Source organism: Rattus norvegicus, chromosome 3, assembly GCF_036323735.1.
Source record: "Rattus norvegicus strain BN/NHsdMcwi chromosome 3, GRCr8, whole genome shotgun sequence".
Lineage (NCBI taxonomy): Eukaryota > Metazoa > Chordata > Mammalia > Rodentia > Muridae > Rattus > Rattus norvegicus.
The window spans coordinates 28,335,057-28,354,833 of record NC_086021.1 but is presented as its reverse complement, the minus strand read 5'-3'; the positions used below and the strand labels follow the sequence as shown (position 1 = coordinate 28,354,833).

At 48.9% G+C, this 19,777-nt stretch overlaps 1 long non-coding RNA gene across 1 annotated transcript in view; it reads left to right on the top strand.

The window, feature by feature from the left end:
* The window catches only part of LOC134486058 (uncharacterized), a 30,608-nt gene extending 13,978 nt beyond the window's left edge, over positions 1-16,630 (top strand). The window contains exon 2 of the long non-coding RNA XR_010064733.1: positions 9,207-16,630. This is a non-coding gene — a long non-coding RNA (uncharacterized LOC134486058). The remainder of the gene's footprint in view (positions 1-9,206) is intronic.
* The last annotated feature ends 3,147 nt before the right edge of the window (positions 16,631-19,777 follow it).

Below are 19,777 nucleotides of genomic sequence, written 5' to 3'. Positions count from 1 at the left end.
AGGGGCCTGTGCTAGTCTGTATCGGTTGGCCTGTGACCCTGAGGCAGAGCCGTGCTCTGCAGGGCAAGGCTTGGCGAGGCAGTAGTGTCTGCCAGCTTTCTGCCTTCCTGGGGGATGGGCTGGGGCTGAGGATGTCTTCAGGGACTCCCCAGTCTTGGCGTGAAGCTTGCTATGATCTGGATGATGAGTGCGTGTGCTGGAATCATAGCTTCTGGGGTGGCTCTTATGGAGCTATTAAGAGGTGGGGCTTGGAGCTGGAGAGATGGCTTAGCAGTTAAGAGTACTGGTTGTTTCCCCAGAGGTCTCAAATTCAATTCCCAGCGACCACATGGTGGCTCACAACCATCTGTAATGGGATCTGATGCCCTCTGCTGGCCTGCAGATGTACAGGCAGACAGAGCACGAGTATACATAAAAATAAAGAAATCTTAAAAAGGGTGGGGGAGGCCGAGTTAGGGAATGCCAGGGTGGTGAGGTGGGAGTGGGTGGGTGGGAGAGGGAGCATGAAATGTAAATACAAAAAATACCCAATAAAATAAAATAAAAAGGCGGAGCTTGCCTGGACTGTCACAGAGCTCAGTTGTCTATCAAGGGGACCTAAGTCTTCCACGGTTTTCACTCTGTGTACCAGACTTATTGCCACAAATTGAAAAAAAAAAGAGGGTAACAATAAGGGAGAAGAAAGCAGAGGGCCTGCGTTTATTTATTTCTTCAATTCGGGTGGGAAATTTCAGTGGGTTGTGTCATGTCACCTCATTGAGTGTCTCTGGGGCAGGCATGCGATGTCTTGCTATGCACATGGAAACAGGCTGGGAGAGACAAGCGCCACGCTGCTTACATTTAAACCACTAGTGCTTAGCTCAAGAGTTTGGGTCTAGCTTTCCCCAGTCTGAAAGTCCGTTCCTTCACCATACTGTGTGGTTTTTCACGGCTGTCTTCAACTTTAAAACAATGCAATCTAGCGTCCCTTAAATTTAACTAAAAGTGTAATTAAGTTTAATCATCTAAATAAAAATATATTTAGTAGCCAAAAAAAAAAAAAAGTGGAGCTTGGTCTCTGGGATTGAGTCAGTTGTAGTTCAGTTACACTGTGTGTGTCTGTGTGCGTGTGCGCGTGCGTGTGTATGCATGCGTGCGTGTGTGTCTGTGTGTGTGCGTGTGTGTGTGCGCGTGTGTGCGTGCGGACCCTGAGTCCTCCTGTTTGCTTCTCTACCCCGTGGTGAGTCTATGGGAGCCTTACCTATTCAATCCACCACAAAGTTTCCCAATGTCTTCTGGGCAATGCTTGTCTGTGCCATCCATCCTGTGGCTATGAGTGACCATGCTCAGTGCTTTATTACTCTGGGAATGCCATGTCCACTCTGATCTATTGCTGTGGACACATGAGAGTCTTTTGTCACTGAAGTTGAATTTGACACCCACCTTTACTCCTGGAATTTAGGAGTCAGAGGCAGGAGGATCTCTGTGAGTTCAAGGCTAGCTGTTCAGCACAATGAGTTCCAGGCCAGCCAGAGATGCACAATGAGACTTTACCAAGAAAAGTTAAAAAAAAAAAAGAATAAAAATTGCCAATCCCTTATGTTAGTCCTTGTGCCTTTAAAAAGATTTCTCTTCCTCTTCTTCCTCTCCCTCTTCCTCCTCCTCCTCTTCTTCCTCTCCCTCTTCCTCTTCCTCTCCTCCTCTCCCTCTCCCTCTCCTCCTCTCCCTCTCTTCCTCCTCTTCTTCCTCTTCCTCTTCCTCTTCCTCTCCTCCTCCTCTTCTTCCTCCTCTTCCTCTTCTTCCTCCTCCTCCTCTTCCTCTCCTCCTCCTCTTCTTCCTCTTCCTCTCCTCCTCCTCTTCCTCTTCTTCCTCTCCTCCTCCTCTTCCTCTTCTTCCTCTTCTTCCTCCTCTTCCTCTTCTTCCTCCTCCCTCTTCTTCCTCTCCCTCTCCCTCTTCCTCTCCTCCTCCTCTTCTTCCTCTTCCTCTTCCTCTCCTCCTCCTCCTCCTTCTTCTTTTGTGATAGTGTCTCTCTATATAGCCCAGCCTGTCATGGAACTCTGTGTGTAGACTAGTCTGATCTTGAACTCCCAGAGATCTGCCTGCCTCTGCATCCCTACTATTGTGAGTTCAGGGGTCCTGGAGGCCGAGGACATCGAATGCCAATAGGACTGGAGTTCGAGCTCATTGGCTGTGAGCCTCTAACGACAGTGCTGGGAACTGAACCTGGGTCCTCTGAGAGAGTAATCCGAAGTCATAACTGCTGAGCCATCTCTCTGGCCTGCCGCCATACTTTTACAGTCCGCTGAGAATCTCTTAAGAAAGAAAGCAAACCAGGCTCCGCCTTAGGATTCTGCTGCACTGGTGAAGCACCATGGCCAAAGCAGTCCAGGAAGGGAGAGGTTCATTTGGCCGATGCTCATGCGTCACTGCTCGTCATCAAAGGAGGCCAGGGCAGGAGCTCAAGCAGGGTGGGAGCTCAGAGATGGGAGCATGCAGAGGGCACGCAGGGGTGCTGCTTACAGGCTTCGTCCCCCTGGCTTGCTCAGCCTGCTTTCTATAGAACCAGGACCACCAGCCCAGGGATTGCCCAACCCACAGTGGGCTGGGCCCTCCCCCACCAATCACTAATCAAAAAAAAGTCCTACAGGCTGGTCTACATTTTCTTTTCTTTTCTTTTTTTTTAGATTTATTTTATTTAGTATATATAAGTACGCTGTAGCTGTCGTCAGACACACCAGAAGGGCATCAGATCCCATTACAGGTGGTTGTGAGCCACCATGTGGTTGCTGGGAATTGAACTCAGGACCTCTGGAAGGGCAGCCAAGTGCTGTTAACCGCTGAGCCATCTCTCCAGCCCTGACTACATTTTCTTAATTGAGGTTCCTCCTCTCACAGGACTGCAGCTTGTGTCAAGTTGACATAAAACAAGCCAGCACAAAGTCTTACTATGTAGCTCAGTTTGCATTAGTAGCACTCATTGTACAGCCCAGTCTGGTCTCAAGTGCTCAGCAATCCTCCTGCCTCAGCCTCATAAGTACTGGTAGTATAGGTATATTTCACAAGAAAAGGAACAACTAATGTGTATACACATGCATACATATATATGGCTCTTCTGTGGAGTCCTGGTTGTCCTGGAACTTGCTTTGTAGACCAGGTTGGCCTTGAACTCACAGAAATCCACCTTCCTTTGCCTCCTGAGTACTTGGATTAAAGGTGTGCATCAGCTCTGCCAGCTGATTTTTATATATTAACTTTACAACCAGCCATCTTGACAAAACTTTATTAATTCTAAATTATTATCTGTTGATTTCTTTCCTTACATATAAAATCATATCTTCTGGAAAAAAATCCACTTTCTCCCCACCCATCTTTATTCTTTTTATTTATCTTTCGCTTTGTTCACCAGTGCAGGCCCCAGTCATTGTTGTGTAGGGCTAGGGTAGACTGCCCATCAGGACCAAGCTTGTCCTCCAGCCTGAAACAACTTGAAAAATGGCTACAACCTTTGCAGAGACAGTGTTCAGGTAGGGGCAGCAAGCAGCTTGTAACAGTGACACCTCATCCCGACCCCACTATGGAGGCCCGCCTCTTCCTTCATCAGAGCTCCAGCTCAGAGTGTAGGAGGAGGACAGAGTGTCAGAGCTGCCCTGAAGGTCTGCAGAGGGTTCCGTCAAGAATTTGCTTGAGTCCTAACTAGTGCATCCATGAGGAAACTCTTAAGCTAGAAAAGAAGACCAAAGGGAAAGTCACCAGCTTTCCAAAAACAAAACAAAGCTAAACTGGGAATATTCTATTCCCAAGAGCCAGTATTTAGAAAAAAATTCATAATTGTAGAGCACTGATTATAGAACCAAGAAGCCTCTTGACTCAGAAATGGTCTATTCAACAATGCTCTGCCCATTGTAAGCAAAGCTTACAGGAAGACAAGGAACAGTCAAATGACTTCGAACAACTTACACACAGGAGCAAAGCTCATGAGTATTTCTAACTGGACATGCAGACTTTAAATTTCAGAACTCAAGAGACAGAAGTAGGTAGATCTCAGAGTCCCAGCCTAGCCCTTGCCTGTATATCTACTTCTAGGCCAGCCTGGTCTATATAATTAGTTCTAGGCCAGCCTGGTCTATATGTCTAGTTCTAGGCCAGCCAGCACTACACAGTGAGACTCTGTCTTTAAAAAGAAAGAGAGGGAGGGTGGGAGAGAAAGAGCAAGGAAAGAAGAAAAAGAAAGTATCTAGAGCAATAAAACTATCGAGCTCCCCCTTATCTCCCCTGACGTGACACTGGGTTGACCAACTCAGCTACTACCCAGACCCAGACCCAGACCCAGTCCCAGTCCCAGACCCAGACCAAGACCCAGTCCCAGACCCAGACCCAGTCCCAGTCCCAGACCCAGACCCAGACCCAGACCCAGACCCAGTCCCAGACCCAGACCCAGTCCCAGTCCCAGACCCAGACCCAGACCCAGACCCAGACCCAGTCCCAGTCCCAGACCAAGACCCAGACCCAGACCCAGACCCAGTCCCAGTCCCAGTCCCAGATCCAGACCCAGACCCAGACCCAGACCCAGACCCAGACCCAGTTCCAGTCCCAGACCCAGTCCCAGACCCAGACCCAGACCCAGACCCAGACCCAGTCCCAGTCCCAGACCCAGACCAAGACCCAGTCCCAGTCCCAGACCCAGACCAAGACCCAGTCCCAGACCCAGACCCAGACCCAGACCCAGTCCCAGACCCAGACCCAGACCCAGACCCAGACCAAGACCCAGACCCAGACCCAGACCCAGACCAAGACCCAGTCCCAGACCCAGACCCAGACCCAGTCCCAGTCCTAGACCCAGACCCAGACCCAGACCCAGTCCCAGACCCAGACCCAGACCAAGACCCAGTCCCAGACCCAGACCCAGACCCAGACCCAGTCCCAGACCCAGACCCAGTCCCAGACCCAGACCCAGTCCCAGACCCAGACCCAGACCCAGACCCAGACCCAGACCCAGACCCAGACCCAGACCCAGTCCCAGTCCCAGACCCAGACCCAGACCCAGTCCCAGTCCCAGACCCAGACCCAGTCCCAGTCCCAGATCCAGACCCAGACCCAGACCCAGACCCAGACCCAGACCCAGACCCAGACCCAGTCCCAGACCCAGTCCCAGACCCAGACCCAGACCCAGACCCAGACCCAGACCCAGACCCAGACCCAGACCCAGTCCCAGACCCAGACCCAGACCCAGACCCAGACCCAGACCCAGACCCAGACCCAGACCCAGTCCCAGACCCAGACCCAGACCCAGGGTTTTGAGTTGCCCAGCCTAACGTTTATGAGCTGCTGGTATACACGAGGCAGCCGGTCCTGTAGAATCAGAGCGGTAGGATTTCCATGACTCTGGGCAATGACAGGATATCTGAGAGGAGTCTCACCGAGGGTCTAATATGGTGTAACAGTGGCCAGGGGCCTTACATGAGACCAACGACTCCTTACGATGAGCACTGCATGTTTGGGTAAAAGGGTATACTGCGTGACACGCCACAGCTTCCAATGTGACTACAACAAGCGAATAAGATAAAAGAGGCGGGCAAAGCCAAAGAACAGGACGGAGCATGCGCAGAGGAGATACAGAGGTGGCAGATGTGAGAGGGCTCTGGTTGATGGGCAGGCAGGTTGCTGTCTAGTGAGATCTGCAAGACGATCTGCAGCAGCCAGGAGCCTGTGTGGACTCAGCCCCAAGTGGGCTACCCAGCCACAAGATTACCCTGGCCCTGAGCGGTGGTGGCAGAATGTTTGAGATGAAGAGTGGTCCATTTGCTGGGTTAGATCTCCTCAGAATACCTCCATGGTCTGTGATTCTCCTGGAGGCCATGCTGGTCAGTGGCCGGTGCTTCAGCAGAGGACGATGTTGATGTTCGCAGGCCATACTGCCACGGGGAGACCAGGCAGAGGTCCTTCGTGGTTCCGAGTGAGGCTAGAGACTAAATGGATGTTTGTGGTCTGCAGTGTTGCCGGAAACCATGTAGAAGCCTGAGCTTCATGCTCTCTCTGACTGTGAAGGGCGAGGAGCTACCGGTGCAGTGGTAGCAATGACTGCAGACGCAGTTGAGAAAGAGGGACATAAAAGGTTTCTGTGGCAACTCCTACCTCCACTCTCCCTCCCACCCCCAAAGTGACTAGAAGCCATCAAGGAGAACTCCTAAAAATAATCATGTCGGGGATGCCGAGGCGTAACTATCCACACTTGATGGCTTCCGGCAGGGGTGCAGGTGGAGAAGGACTCAGTCTCCCTGCCAGGGACTGGACATTGGGAGTTTCAGTATGCTCCAGTGATTATGTGCACAACACGAAATGGAATCGTTTCTTCTTTTTACCCCCTTTCTTCTTCTCCTCCTCCTCCTCTTCCTCCTCCTCCTCTTCCTCTTCCTCCTCCTCCTCTTCCTCTTCCTCCTCCTCCTCCTCTTCCTCCTCCTCCCCTTCTTCCTCCTCTTTTCTTTTGGCAGGAGGTCACAGGGGGAAGGAATGGATATGGAAGGACTGGGAGGTGAGCACTATTGGGGTGCATGATGTGAGATTCCCAAATACTAAAAATATTATGCTAAAAACCTCGAGCTTCTGGGTGTGGCTGCACACACTTTTAATCCCAGCCCTTGGGAGGCAGAGGCAGGTTGAGATTGAGGTTGGTCTGGTCTACAGAATGAGTTCCAGGCTGGCCAGGGCCCCACAGGCAGACCCTGGAGGCCAGAAAAGGTTATCAGATTCCCTGGGTATAGAATTCAAGGCAGTTATTAACTTCCTGGTGTAAGTACAGGGCAGGAGACACTTTAAAAAAATGTTTATTTTTATTTCATGTCCATTGGTGTTTTGCCTGAACAAATGTCTGTGTACGGAGTCTCTGGAACTGGAGCTACAACAGTTGTGAGTTGCATGTGGGTGCTGGAACTGAACCTGAGTCCTCTGGAAGAGCAGTCAGGGCTCTTGGCTGCTGAGCCATCTTTCCAGCCCCGGCAAGAGACACTCTTAATCACCGAGCCATTGATGCAGCCTCATAAATTCCCATTTAAATCATTTCATTTTAATGTGTGTTGAACATGCATTCTTGAACACATATCCATGCGTGTGTGTGTGTGTGTGTGTGTGTGTGTGTGTGTGCGCGTGCCACAGCATACAAGTGGAGGTCAGAGGACAACTCTGTGGAGTTGGTTCTCCCCTTCACCTTTATGTAGGTCGTCAGGCTTGGTGCAAGCTCCGGTATCCACTGAATCTTCCTTCTGGCCCCAAACAGACACATTTCCTGAAAGATAAATGGGTGACGCGTCCTTAAGAGAAACTAGGTAACTTGAATAGCCTGAATATTTTTAAAATTGCACACTGTTATTAAAATCACAACATTTTACACAACTCAGGAAATTACAAATTGAAAATTGACTGATCAACTTTCTGTGGCTATGCTTAGGCAACCTAAAAGGGTAAAAGACTAACTTCAGCTCGTGATATCAAAGGTTGTGTAGCCCTGTTGCCCTGGGACTGTGAAAGGCAGGGCATTACGACAAGGAGGGCATGGGAAGCAGAGCCGTTCCTCATGGTGGCCAGCAGAGAAGAGAAAGGAGTGAAGGAACCATCTGATGACAAGATGTATAGGTCGCAAGGCCCCATCCCCTCAGCTGGCTCTCTCACGTTCCCACTAGCTCCAACAGTGCTACAGGTCATGAGCCTGTTAACGGATGAGCCCACCCATAGGTCTCTAGCATCTCGTAAAAGCAATTCAGTGGGAGAGAAATCAGACACACATCAGGAGGACAACCAGAACTGTGACTCATACAGAATATGAAAACGATCTAAAAGTGAAAGAACTGAAGCCATCAGAATTCTAGAAACAAGAATTTAAAAAGGGTGTTTGTGCTTCCGAGAGACATTAGTCTTCTTGTCTGTCTCTTGCTTTCCCTTTCCCAGAAGTTCCCCTGGTTAAAATAAAAAGCACCCAGCCTTTCAGATTGGCCTCCTTCAGTTAGCAACGTGTAACTTTGTTTCTTCCAAGGGCTTTGATCTGGTAACTCCTTTTTTTTTTTTTTTTTTTTTTTTTTTTTTTTTTTTAAAGATTTATTTATTTATTATATATAAGTACACTGTAGCTGTCTCCAGATACACCAGAAGAGGGCGTCGGATCTCTTTACAGATGGTTGTGAGCCACCATGTGGTTGCTGGGAATTGAACTCATGACCTCTGGAAGAGCAGTCGGGTGCTCTTAACCGCTGAGCCATCTCTCCAGCCCCGTGGTAACTCCTTTAAACAATGAGATGTGGGCTCTGTTCTTTTTCCCAGACTGGTCCCTGAGCTCTTGGGCTTAGAGGCTTGTGTCCATGTGTCCTTGTGTTTGGATGGCGTTCCTTCCCTTTCTTTTCAGCACTAAGTGGTCCACTCTTCTGATGGACGAGGCTGCACCAGAGAACTTCTTGGCTGCTTCCAAATTCAAGTGATGGTTAAGGCTGGTACGCACACCGGGTTGGCTACAGGGGATGGAAGTGTTTTACTAAGTGGCTGTATGAGTCTGTGTTCCTGCCAACAGAGTACGAGTCTCTGCCATCGCATTTTTGTTGGCAGGCATAATGTGATGGCTGTTCTTGATTGTTAGCATGTTTCCATCTGGAATTAGCTAAAACCCCAAAATGGAGGGACACACCTGTGAGGGAGTCCTGCTTACTTTGAAGTAGGCAGATCCACTTCTAATCCAGGTCTGGAGCAGTGAAGACCCACCTCTCACCTGGGCTATATAAAACACATGGGACAAGGAAGCTTCACTCTTGCTGGCTTGCCCTTGCCTTGCTAGCAAGGCCAGTCCTTCCCTGGCATCAGTGCCTACTTCTCTGGGATTCCGGTGCACAGCGAAGACCACTGAGACCTCCAGCCTCATGGACTGAGCAACTGCTGGATTCTTGGACCTTCCATTCAGAGGCACCATTGTTGGTTAAGCTGGACCACAGCCTGTCAACCTGTAACTCATTCTAATGAACACACACACACACACACACACACACACACACACACACACACACAGAGAGAGAGAGAGAGAGAGAGACAAGAAAGCAAGAGAATGAGAGAGAGAGAGAGAGAGAGAGAGAGAGAGAGAGAGAGAGAAGAGATTCTAATAAGAGAACCCAGACTAATATAATTTTGGTGCCAGAAGTGGTTCTAGAGCAGCAGAAGTATAAGAATGAATCTTTCTTTTCTTTTTTTCTGACCAGGGTTTCTCTGTGTACCCTTGACCGTCCTGGAACTCGCTGTGTAGACCAGACTGACATCAGACTCAGAGATTCGTATGCCTCCGCCTGTTAGTGCTGGGATGGAAGGCGCACCACTACTACCCAACAAGGACGAAGCTCTTTTTAAATAATTCTTTTTTTTTTTAGCAAGTGCTCTTAACCACTCGAGCACTTTTTTTAAAAAGAATTATGTATTTATTTTATGTATATGAGTACACTGTAGCTGTCTTCAGACACACCAGAAGAGGGCATCAGATCTCATTACAGATGGCTCTGAGTCACCATGTGGTTGCTGGGATTTGAACTCAGGACCTATGGAAAGGAAGAATCTTTTAGGTATCTTGGATAGGCTCTCCAGTTTGCCATCACCTTCAGTTACTGAAGCCTCTCCTGGGAGCTCGGAGAGCACTGAGAACCCATGGTGTGAACTATTTACCGACTTAAGGAGACAAATGCGCTTGACTCTCCCGACTCACCGATTACCAGAGGCCATGAACCAAAACTTTTAGTCATTTGTGGAAAAATAAGGAAAACGATGGTTGCTCCTAGCATCTCTAGATAAATTGACAACAGAAGAGAATGAGCTCTGTGATAAAATGAACTGACTTCTAGCATCGCAGAATACATAAAGGATAACAATGAACTCAGGAATAAAACTGACCAGCTCCAGATGCATACAAACTAGAGGTTCTCAACCTGTGGGTCACGACCGCCTGTGGGATGGTTACATATATGACATTTACATTACAATTCATCACAATAGCAAAGTTACAGATATGAAATAATTTTATGGTTGGGGTCACTGCAACGTGAAGAACTATATTAAAGGGTCACAGCATTAGAAGGGTTGAACCCCTGCCATAAACAGTCTAATGTTTCCAAGTGTGCCCCGGAAGAGAATCTCCTCTCCAGCGGCCACAGAGCTCAAGTTGTGGAGAGTCAAACTGAAGCACTCATTATAAAGATGGCTGAATTACAGTGGAAATTCAAGCTCCACCTTGGAGGTGTCGGTGGTCACAGTGAGGGACTGGTGGGTAAAGCAGGGACCTGGTGACTCTGGGTGGGGTGTTGGGGACCTATTGAAGCTGAGAATGGTGAACCCTCAGATTCTCAAGGGTTTACCTCACCTGAGGAGGGAGTCTTTTCACCCTCAGTAGACGGTGCATTCACAGCCCCACCCTCTGAACTGTTGCCCCTTTCACCTTTGACTGAGAGCATCTGAGGAGCTTGGTCGCCCTTTTTTCCTGTGCCAGACTCTGGGGCTGGAGGGGCTGCTGCCCAGTTGAATGAATTAATGCTGCAGGTTTTGTTGGGCCCAAGGTAGCAGGGGCCAGATGGCAGCAATGAACCGTGAAAGGTGAGCTGATTGTAGATGTCCTAATGGGCAGCACAGACAAAACAATGTCTGACCCTGAGTAATGGCTGACCGTAATGGCCAGGACAAGCAAAGTGATCTCTGTGGTGGCATCACTCGTGTCTGGTCCTTTGGTACTGGCTAATCAGTCATGGTGTTTCCAGGCGTGGGATGGATAAGAAGCCTACTGAAGTTTTGTTTGATCTGTATAAGTGAAAAAATTATAAAACAAGTGAAAGAAAGACCACGTTGAGTCATGGCAAAAGTAATTCTTGGCCCGTGAACCAATTTCCAGATTTGAGCCATTTTGCCCAGGCCTTAGGAAGAACCTTGATAAAGTAACTAGAAGTTTTATTGTTAGCCTTTCTCCAGTCCTTGCCCAGAGAGACCTTTGTATGGTCTTTGTCAGGTAACTGTACACTGTGGGGAAATGGAACGATCAGACTCTACAGAGTCTACTGGATACTGGTGGTGAAATGACACTGATTCTGGGAGATCCCAAGAAACACTGTGGCCCCCAGTTAAAGTAGGGGCTTATGGAGGACAGGTGATGAATGGAGTTTTGGCTGAAGTCTGACTCACAGTAGGTCTAGTGAGTCCCTGAATTCATCCTGTGGTCATTTCCCCTGGTCCCAGAATGTGTAAATGGGATAGACTTAGAAGTTGGCAGAATCCTCACATTGGTTCCCTGGCCTGTGGAGTGAGGGCTGCTATGGTTGGACAGGCTAGACGGAAGCCTTCGGTTGCGTCATTTGGAGAAAAGAATGAATCAAAACCAGTATCGCATCTCTGGAAGAACTGGAGTAGTGCCACCATCAAGGACTTGAAAGATGCAGGGGGCGGGTGGTCCCACCACATCTCCCTTTAACTCTCCTATCTGGGCAGTGCAGAAGACAGATGGATCATGGAGAATGACAGTTGACTATCAAAAATTCAATTATGTAGTGTCTCTGACTGTAGCTGCTTTACCAGATGTGGTGTGTGTACTTGAGCACATTGTCACGTCTCCTGGTACCTGGTATATGCTATTGATCTAGCAAATGCCTTCTTCTCAGTTCCGGTCCATAAGACCCACCAGAAGCAACAGTTGGCAAGGCCAGTAGTATTCCTTTACAGTTTTACCTCAAGGATATATTAACTCCACAGCTCTGTGTCATAGTTGTAAGGGATTTTAATAATCTGTTTCTTCCATAAAATATCACATTGGTGCACTATATTGATGACTTTATGCTGATTGGACCAAGTGAGCAGGAAGTTGCAACCACTTTGGACTTGTTGATAATACATATACAAATCAATGGGTGGGAAATCAGCACAACCAAAATCCGAGGGCCTTCTACCTAAGTGAGATCTTAGGAGTCCAGTGGGGTGGGGCATGCAGAAGAATTTCTTCTAAAGATATAGAACCTGGCCCTCCCACCACCAAGAAAGGATTACATTTAGTGGGTCCATTTGGACTCTGCCGACAACACATCCCTCACTTGGGTATGCTACTTCAGCCCATACACCAATGCCTCAGAAAGCCGCGAGTGTTGTGTGGGGCCTGGGCTCTTCAATCGGTCCAGGCTGCTGTGTAGGCTGCTCTAGCACTTGGGGTGTACGATCCAACAGATGTGATGGTACTTGAGGTGTGGGTGGTGGATAGGTGATGTGTTGGGAATGTCAACAGTCCCCAAATGGGAATCACAGAAGAGACCTTTGAGATTGAAGAGCGAGGCCCTACCGTCATCTGCAGACAGCTATTCTCCTGTTGAAAGACAGACTTGAGTCTGCTACTGGACTTCAGTCTGCCATTGGACTTTAGTGGAAACTGAGCCTTTCACAACGGGCCACATAGTTACCATGTGACCTGACTGCCCATCATGAGCTGGGTTTAATCTGACCCACCAAGCCACAAAGTAGGAAATGGGTAGCAACATCCATTACCAAATGGAAGTGGTATTTCTATTGAGCCTAGGCAGGTCCTGAAGACGCGAGCAAGTTACACGATGAAGTCTACTCTGAAGTTACATGATGGCTTCTACTCTGTTCCAGTGTTGGCTGCTGCTGAATGCATTCCTACAGCCTCACGGGGTGAGGAAGAGAAACCAAGGCCTGGTGGCCCTGCATGCTATGCTGAACGTGCACAGATGCAGCATTGTAACCCCTTTCTGGGACAGCCCTGGGAGACACGGTGAAGAGCAACCTTCACAGTGGGCAGGACCTCGGGCAGCACACACGGTCACACATTTTGTTTGGAAGTAGAAATGCCCAGATGTGTAATTGTTCACTAATGCATAGGGATGTAGTCAATGGATTGGCTGGATGGTCAGGGACTTGGAAAGAGCATAACTGGAAAATTGTTGGGAAAAACATCCGGGGAAGAAGTATGTGACTAGATCTCTCCATATGGGCAGAGAATGTGAAGATATATGCTCACCAAAAGGTGACGTCAGCTGAGGAGGAGGTCAGCAATCAAGTAGATAGGATGACCCATTCTGTGACAGTCAGCCTCTTTCCCCAGTCATTCCTGTCCTAAACAGAGTAGCCATGGTGGCACAGACGGGAGTTGTGCATGGGCTGACAACATGGACTTCCACTCACTAGGACCTACCTCACTACAGCTGCTGTGAGTGAGTGCCAGGTCTGCCAACAGCAGAGACCAGCACTGAGCCCCAGATAGGCACTGTTTCCTAGGTGACCAGCAAGCCACCTGGTGACAAGTTGGCTGTATTCCACTTCCTCTGTGCAAATGACAATGTTTGGTCCTTGTCCCGATAGAAAGATGGAACTAGCTTTGGAGGCAATTAGGGGGCAGCAGACTGAAGCACCAGGGCAGGGTTTTGAATCAGCATATGATTCGATATATTACCATATGGTTTCTCCCTATCAAGGACCCATGGGTCCAGGATCACAGGGTGGAAAAGGGAATAGTTCCACTCACCGTTACCCCTAGTGGCCAGCAGGAAAAGTTTTGCTTCTTGTTCCTGCAATCTTAAATTCTGGAACCTAGAAGTTTTGTTTGCAGAATGGGGAGTGCTCTCAGGAGCCATAACATTGCATTGATCCGGAAGCTCAGACACCACCACCCGCCTCCGCCGCTTTGCCCTTCTTATGCCCTTAAGCCAAGAGGTTAAGAAAGGAATAACAGTGCTAGGAGAAGTGATAGATCCAGATTATCACGGGGAAATTGGATTGCTTCTCTGCAGTTGAGGTAAGAAAATTTATGTCTGGAATGCAGGAGATCCTTTGGGGCAGTGGTTTTTAATCTGTGAGTCGTGAACTCTTTGGGGGTTAGATGACCCTTTCACAGGGGTCACCTAGGACGATCAGAAAACAGGTATTTACATTACAACTCATAACACTAACAAAAGTATAGTTATGAAGTAGCAGTGGAACTAATTTTATGCTTGGGTCTTACCACGACATGAGCTGTGTTAAAGGCCTTGTCAGTAGGATGGTTGAGAAGCACTGCTTTGGGGCGTCTCTTAGTCCAATCATGTCCTGTGATTAAAGTCAATTGGAAAACTCCAAGAAACTAATTGAGGCAGAATGACCAAGGGCACAGACCTCACCAGGAAGGAAGATACGGGTCACTCCTCCAGGAGAAGAACCAAGACCTGCTGAGTGGCTTACAGAGCGTGAAGGAGATACAGAATGTGCAGTTGAGGAAGGCAGCCATAAAGATGAGCTAAGGTCACGTGAAGGACCTGGCTGTCCTGGAACTCACTCTGTACCCCAGGCTGGTCCTGAACTCAGAGATTCACCTGCCTCTGCCTCTTGAGTGCTGGGGTTAAAGGCGTGCACCACTATGCTCAGCTTTCAGGTTTTTGTTTTTTTAACTTTTTATTGGTTCTTTGTGAATTTCACATCATGCACCCCGATCCCAGTCATCTCCCCCTCCCCTCACATTTTTCTTTCACCCTTGCAAAATCCCCTGCCACAAAGAAAAGAATCTCATCATGGACGCTGTAGTGTGTCCCACAGCGTACCCTTTTGTCCACACTTCTTTGCTTGCAAATGTTCACTACAACAGCTCGCTGGTCTGGTGAGGCCTTCTGCTACTCTATCCATAGTGGAATCTCACTGGGACTCCCCTCGGTTATTCCGTTGTTGTCCTGTGTCATGGAGAGCTTGTAGCTGAGGATCTGTGGGACTGACTCCTTCATGATGTTGAGGTGGGCCAATTCGAATTCCTGGACCTGAGAGGTATCTGAGCTGCTTAGCACCCAGCTTTTTAATTCTCACACCCTTGGGGCTGGCTCACCAGCAACTCCCCACCTCCCCAAAACATTCCAAACCCCTCCCCACCACAACCAGGGCCAGCTCCACCCTGCCGCCCTGGCAAGATGCAGGGCCCACTCTCACGAGTGCTGCGGCAGGTGGGGGGCATGGCCAATTCTCCCACCGCCATAGGTGGCAAGGGACGAGGGAGGGCATCTCTCCCTAGTCCTTGGCCCTGCATAGCAGACAAGAGGCAGGGCCACTTCTCCTGTGCTCACCCTGCCCTCAGGCCAGCTCTGCTGCAACCCCTGTGTCCAAGTCTAGCTCCACTGTGCTGCCCAGGCGAGGTGCAGGGCCTGCTCTCCAGATTGCTACGGAAGGTGAGAGACAGGGCCAGCACTTCTGCTTTCATGATCCTAGGGCCAGCTCTCCCTCCTGCCATAGATGGCAAGGAGCGAATGGGGAGACGATGTCTCCTTCATCCACGCTGCCACACAACAGACAAGTTCACTCTCAGGTCCCTGATGCCTACACCCCTGCCACCAGCATCAGCTCCACTGTGCTGCCCAGGAGAGGTGCAGGGCCTCTCTCTCAGTGCTACACAAGCTTTGGATTCTTTATCTTCTAATTAACATCAATTAAGAGAATATCAATGATAATTGTTCTTATGTTTGAGATAGTAAAAGAATGTCCCTCAGGAGACATTGCCACCCATTCTAAATCTATAATGCATTTGCAGTTACATCATGTTAGGCACAATTATGACCTGCAACCCCTGTGCACCTCCCCTGCAACATTTCATTCGGAAATTAACCACGACATAAGGAGATATGATTGTGTATCACGTTGGCAAAGGGTGCACTTGTGATGGATAGTCTATTCTTGATTGTTAGCATGTCTCCATCTGGAATTAGCTAAAACCCCAAAATGGAGGGACACACCTGTGAGGGAGTCTTGCTTACTTTGAAGTAGGCAGATCCACTTCTAATCCAGGTCTGGAGCAGTGAAGACCCACCTCTCACCTGGGCTATATAAAACACATGGGACAAGGAAGCTTCACTCTTGCTGACTTGCCCTTGCCTTGCTAGCAAGGCCAGTCCTTCCCTGGCATCAGTGCCTACTTCTCTGGGATTCCGGTGCACAGCGAAGACCACTGAGACCTCCAGCCTCATGGACTGAGCAACTGCTGGATTCTTGGACCTTCCATTCAGAGGCACCATTGTTGGTTTAGCTGGACCACAGCCTGTCAGCCTGTAACTCATTCTAATGAATATATATATATGCAAGAAAGCAAGAGAATGAGAGAGAGAGAGAGAGAGAGAGAGAGAGAGAGAGAGAGAGAGAAAGAGAGAGAGAGATTCTATAAGTTCTGTTCTCTAGAGAACCCTGAGTAATTCACATAGGGTTAGCCCTGTGATTTCTGTTCTTTAGTTGTGTGCAGTCCTGTCTTGTTTTAGTTTGTAATTTCCTAATGTTTATTTCTCCCTGCCTATCATCGGTGGTGGGGTGATCGTCCCTTGTCCTACTTTAAGTCAGGTCTCTTGCTTGGGTTCTGAGACATCTTGTATATTTTGATCAATGATCCTGTATTAGCTTCTGTCTTTGCAAACATTTTAGATTCGAATTTCTCTTCTTATTCTTTGCTGATCTCTCTAATGTGTTAGTTGACCTGTTTGCTCATTTTTTATTCAGTTTTAATTTTTTTCTTAGAAGTTTGAGGTTAGGGTCTCATGAGAGCACTGCACGAGCTGTAACCACTGAGCTATACCTCTAGTTATTTTGTTTAGTATTTTGGCACCGATATTCATGAAATAAACTGATCTTTTAAAAGTTTTGGTGGCTCAATAAAGCAAATTAAAATTGTGTCCTTTCAATATTCTTAAAAAATCCTACCTAAAACGGGTGTGATTTCTCTCTCCAAGTGTTAGAAAGAATCTATGCCACCTTAGTGTAGACTATGTCCCTGTTTGCTGTAGACAAAAGTTTAAAGTAAAGAATCCATTCATTTAACACATAGAGCTGCTCAACATTTACCGCCCCCACCCCCGACTGTCTTTTAAGTATCCGGTCTCTTATGTCAAATACATTTTAGTTAAGCGGCAAAGGATGGGCACATCATCACTTCAACACCCACTGTTCCATGTCTAGCCCTGTATTAGTACTTTGGATTTTTTTTTCCTCAACAATTTGTCCCAGGATCAGTTGCTTCCTTGGGAGTCACAGAGCGCAGCGTTTGCTCAAGCCTTTCCATTCTTCAGAGACACCATTTCTGCGTTTCCCTGAACCACCACCATGATTCATGTGGTTTTAAATATCCAAAGCACCATCACTTTGATATTCAGTCTATTCTAGAGTCTCTGTTTCTTTTACTCGTAACTGGCATTCAGAAACCCAGATCTGGTTGCTAGGCACGGTCCTCACTATGGGATGTCCTTGCATCTAGTCTTCCAGGGAACGGAGCTAGGGAAAATGTTAAGTCATTAACCTAAACCAGCATCTGTAATTACATCTCCCTATGTGCTCACTCTGCAGACTTCTATCCCCTCTCTCCCCAGAAGCTCTGGTTCCAGCTGATCAGCCGGCTCCTTTACCAGCCCGTGCTTTCTGTTTAATATGGCGAGTTAAGGAGGGCAGCTAACTCCGCCTGCCTCAGGCTGGCCCCCGAGTGCTTTGCCTCCCTAACTGTCAATCATAGCCACTCTGAAGGCAGCTATAGTGCCCCGTTTTTAGGATGCAGGATAGAAGTGACTGTCACCACACACCAGTCCTAGGGAGAAAGTCAGCACGAACAGGTCCAGGGAGCTCTGACACTGGGTCTAATTTCCTTCCTTTCAAGTGAGATGCTGCATAGGCTTGAGGCAAGCGTCTCACCACTGCAGCCTGACAGACAGCCATGACACTTCAGATCTATGTGTGACTCATGCAGGCCAGCAGAGAGAACACACTGGGATAGTCTTCTCCAGATGCAGCAACCCTCAGGGGCCATCTCAGCTCCTTCTCCTATATACACCCTCACACAGAAACCCCCTCTGATCGCACAGACACATACTCACACATGTGAACACAGTCACACAGGTACACAGCCACAGAGACACACATTTACACTAGATGCATGCATGTTAATACACTAGCACACAGTAGCACATATACTGTCCTACCACACACAACATTCGTGTATGCACATATACACAGTACAATCATGCTCATATTCTCCCTCTCTGTCTCTGTCTCTATCTCTGCCTCTGTCTCTGTCTCTGTCTCTCTCTCTCTCTCTCTCTCTCTCTCTTTCACACACACACACACACACACACACACACTCAAACACACACACACACACACACACGACTACAGTAAATCCACACCTGTGGGCACCCTGTTAATTTGCTGAACAACTAGACAGACTCCAAATACTGGGTATCAGAGGACACTTGGTCAGAGGACTGAATGAATGAGTGCAGGAATGGAAAGTACCAGGGCTGTCACCTGCTCTGGCAGTTCCCTCTGCGGATCAGGGACTGTGTCTTTGTACACACACATCCCTCGAAGAAGCTACTTGTCTATGGTGTCTGCTGTGGCCCTGACAGAAATGATGCGTTCAAGGCGAGAGTGTGCAAACACCTGCTGCCCTCCTTTTGAGCTCCTAAGAGGCTCCCTCAGCTGCTGGGACTTTAGAGGTGAACTTGGCAATGCCCATGATGTCAAGGCCAGGCCAGCACCAGGAATCCATGAGGCGAGCAGCTCTCTCCAGAGGGTTTCACAGTGCTTAACATGGAGCAGAGTGGGGTGCTTATTTGCAGGGAAGCACAAACTCAGGGCCACGGCCAGCACCACACCATCCTCCCACTCAGATGGTGAAAACAGAAAGAACCTGAGTACTGTCCTCAGACGCCCTCATAGCTCACCTTCAACAGAAGCCAGGCAGTGCATCTGCACGGGGTAGGCCTTGTCTCCAGACTGATGCTTTCAGAGCCTTGTGGATGTGTGAACCTACACATCCCATAACCAAGAACTGGAGATGTCAAGAGCCTCAGGCGCTACCAGCTGTGCTCACCAAGCTGGGCAGAGGTGGGAACAACAGCCGTTGCTCTGGTGGCTAAGATATGCTCCCTTGAGGTGTTTAGAGCACGAAGAAGCCCCAAAAGGAGCCCTGGGCTATTGCCCAGGACAAGACCTCAATACAGCCCTTTCGTGGTCTCTGCAGAAGGGTCCTGCTTGCTTCCGCTAGCTCATGGATACAGTCTAAGCCCTTCGAGGCACATGAGTGGCCAGGCTCTTCTCCTGAGGACCCCCAACCTCCTGAACCCCACCCCCAAGAAATCCTATGTAAGCCCCGTCTTCTGCCAGTTCTCTGCTGCTTTTCACCCAAGCAGAGGCAGCTGCCCTCCCCAGTTTTCCCCTCCCAATAAATGTCTTGAGTGGGGTTTGCTGTGCGCTGTGACTTTGTGGTGTTCCCTGACTGCCAGGATACTTTTCCCTCACAGCTGGGACACACACCTTTGCCAGGCTACTCAGTTCACATGGGGCAGAGCAGAGGATCAGTGTTGTGACTGAGCCCCAGCCTTCAGGCCTAGACCCCTCATTCTGGGTACATCCTGCAGGATGCTCTCAACACTCCCATAGCACATGTCCTCAGAGCTACTGCGGGTTTGCGCTGGTGGGCACGGCATAATGACTTTCAATACTACGTCATTTGTCCCAAGGACTGCAGGTCTGGACTGAGCAACCTTAAACCCAGCCCACCTTTAAATTTCAGCAGCAGCCACGTGCACACACACAGGGCTTTGTCCAACCCAGGCTGGCCAGGAACTCAGAGACTCGCTGCCTTCGCCTCCCAAATGCTGGGATTAAAGGTGTGCATCACCACGCCCAGCTAAATCTCAGGATCTAGGTGACAAGGCACTGCTGTGTGGGGCTGTGGCTTCCCTACAGCAGGGAGTCAGCTTGGTGGCCTCTGAACACTATGTTGCAGACCCCAATCACTGCATTGACTGGTACT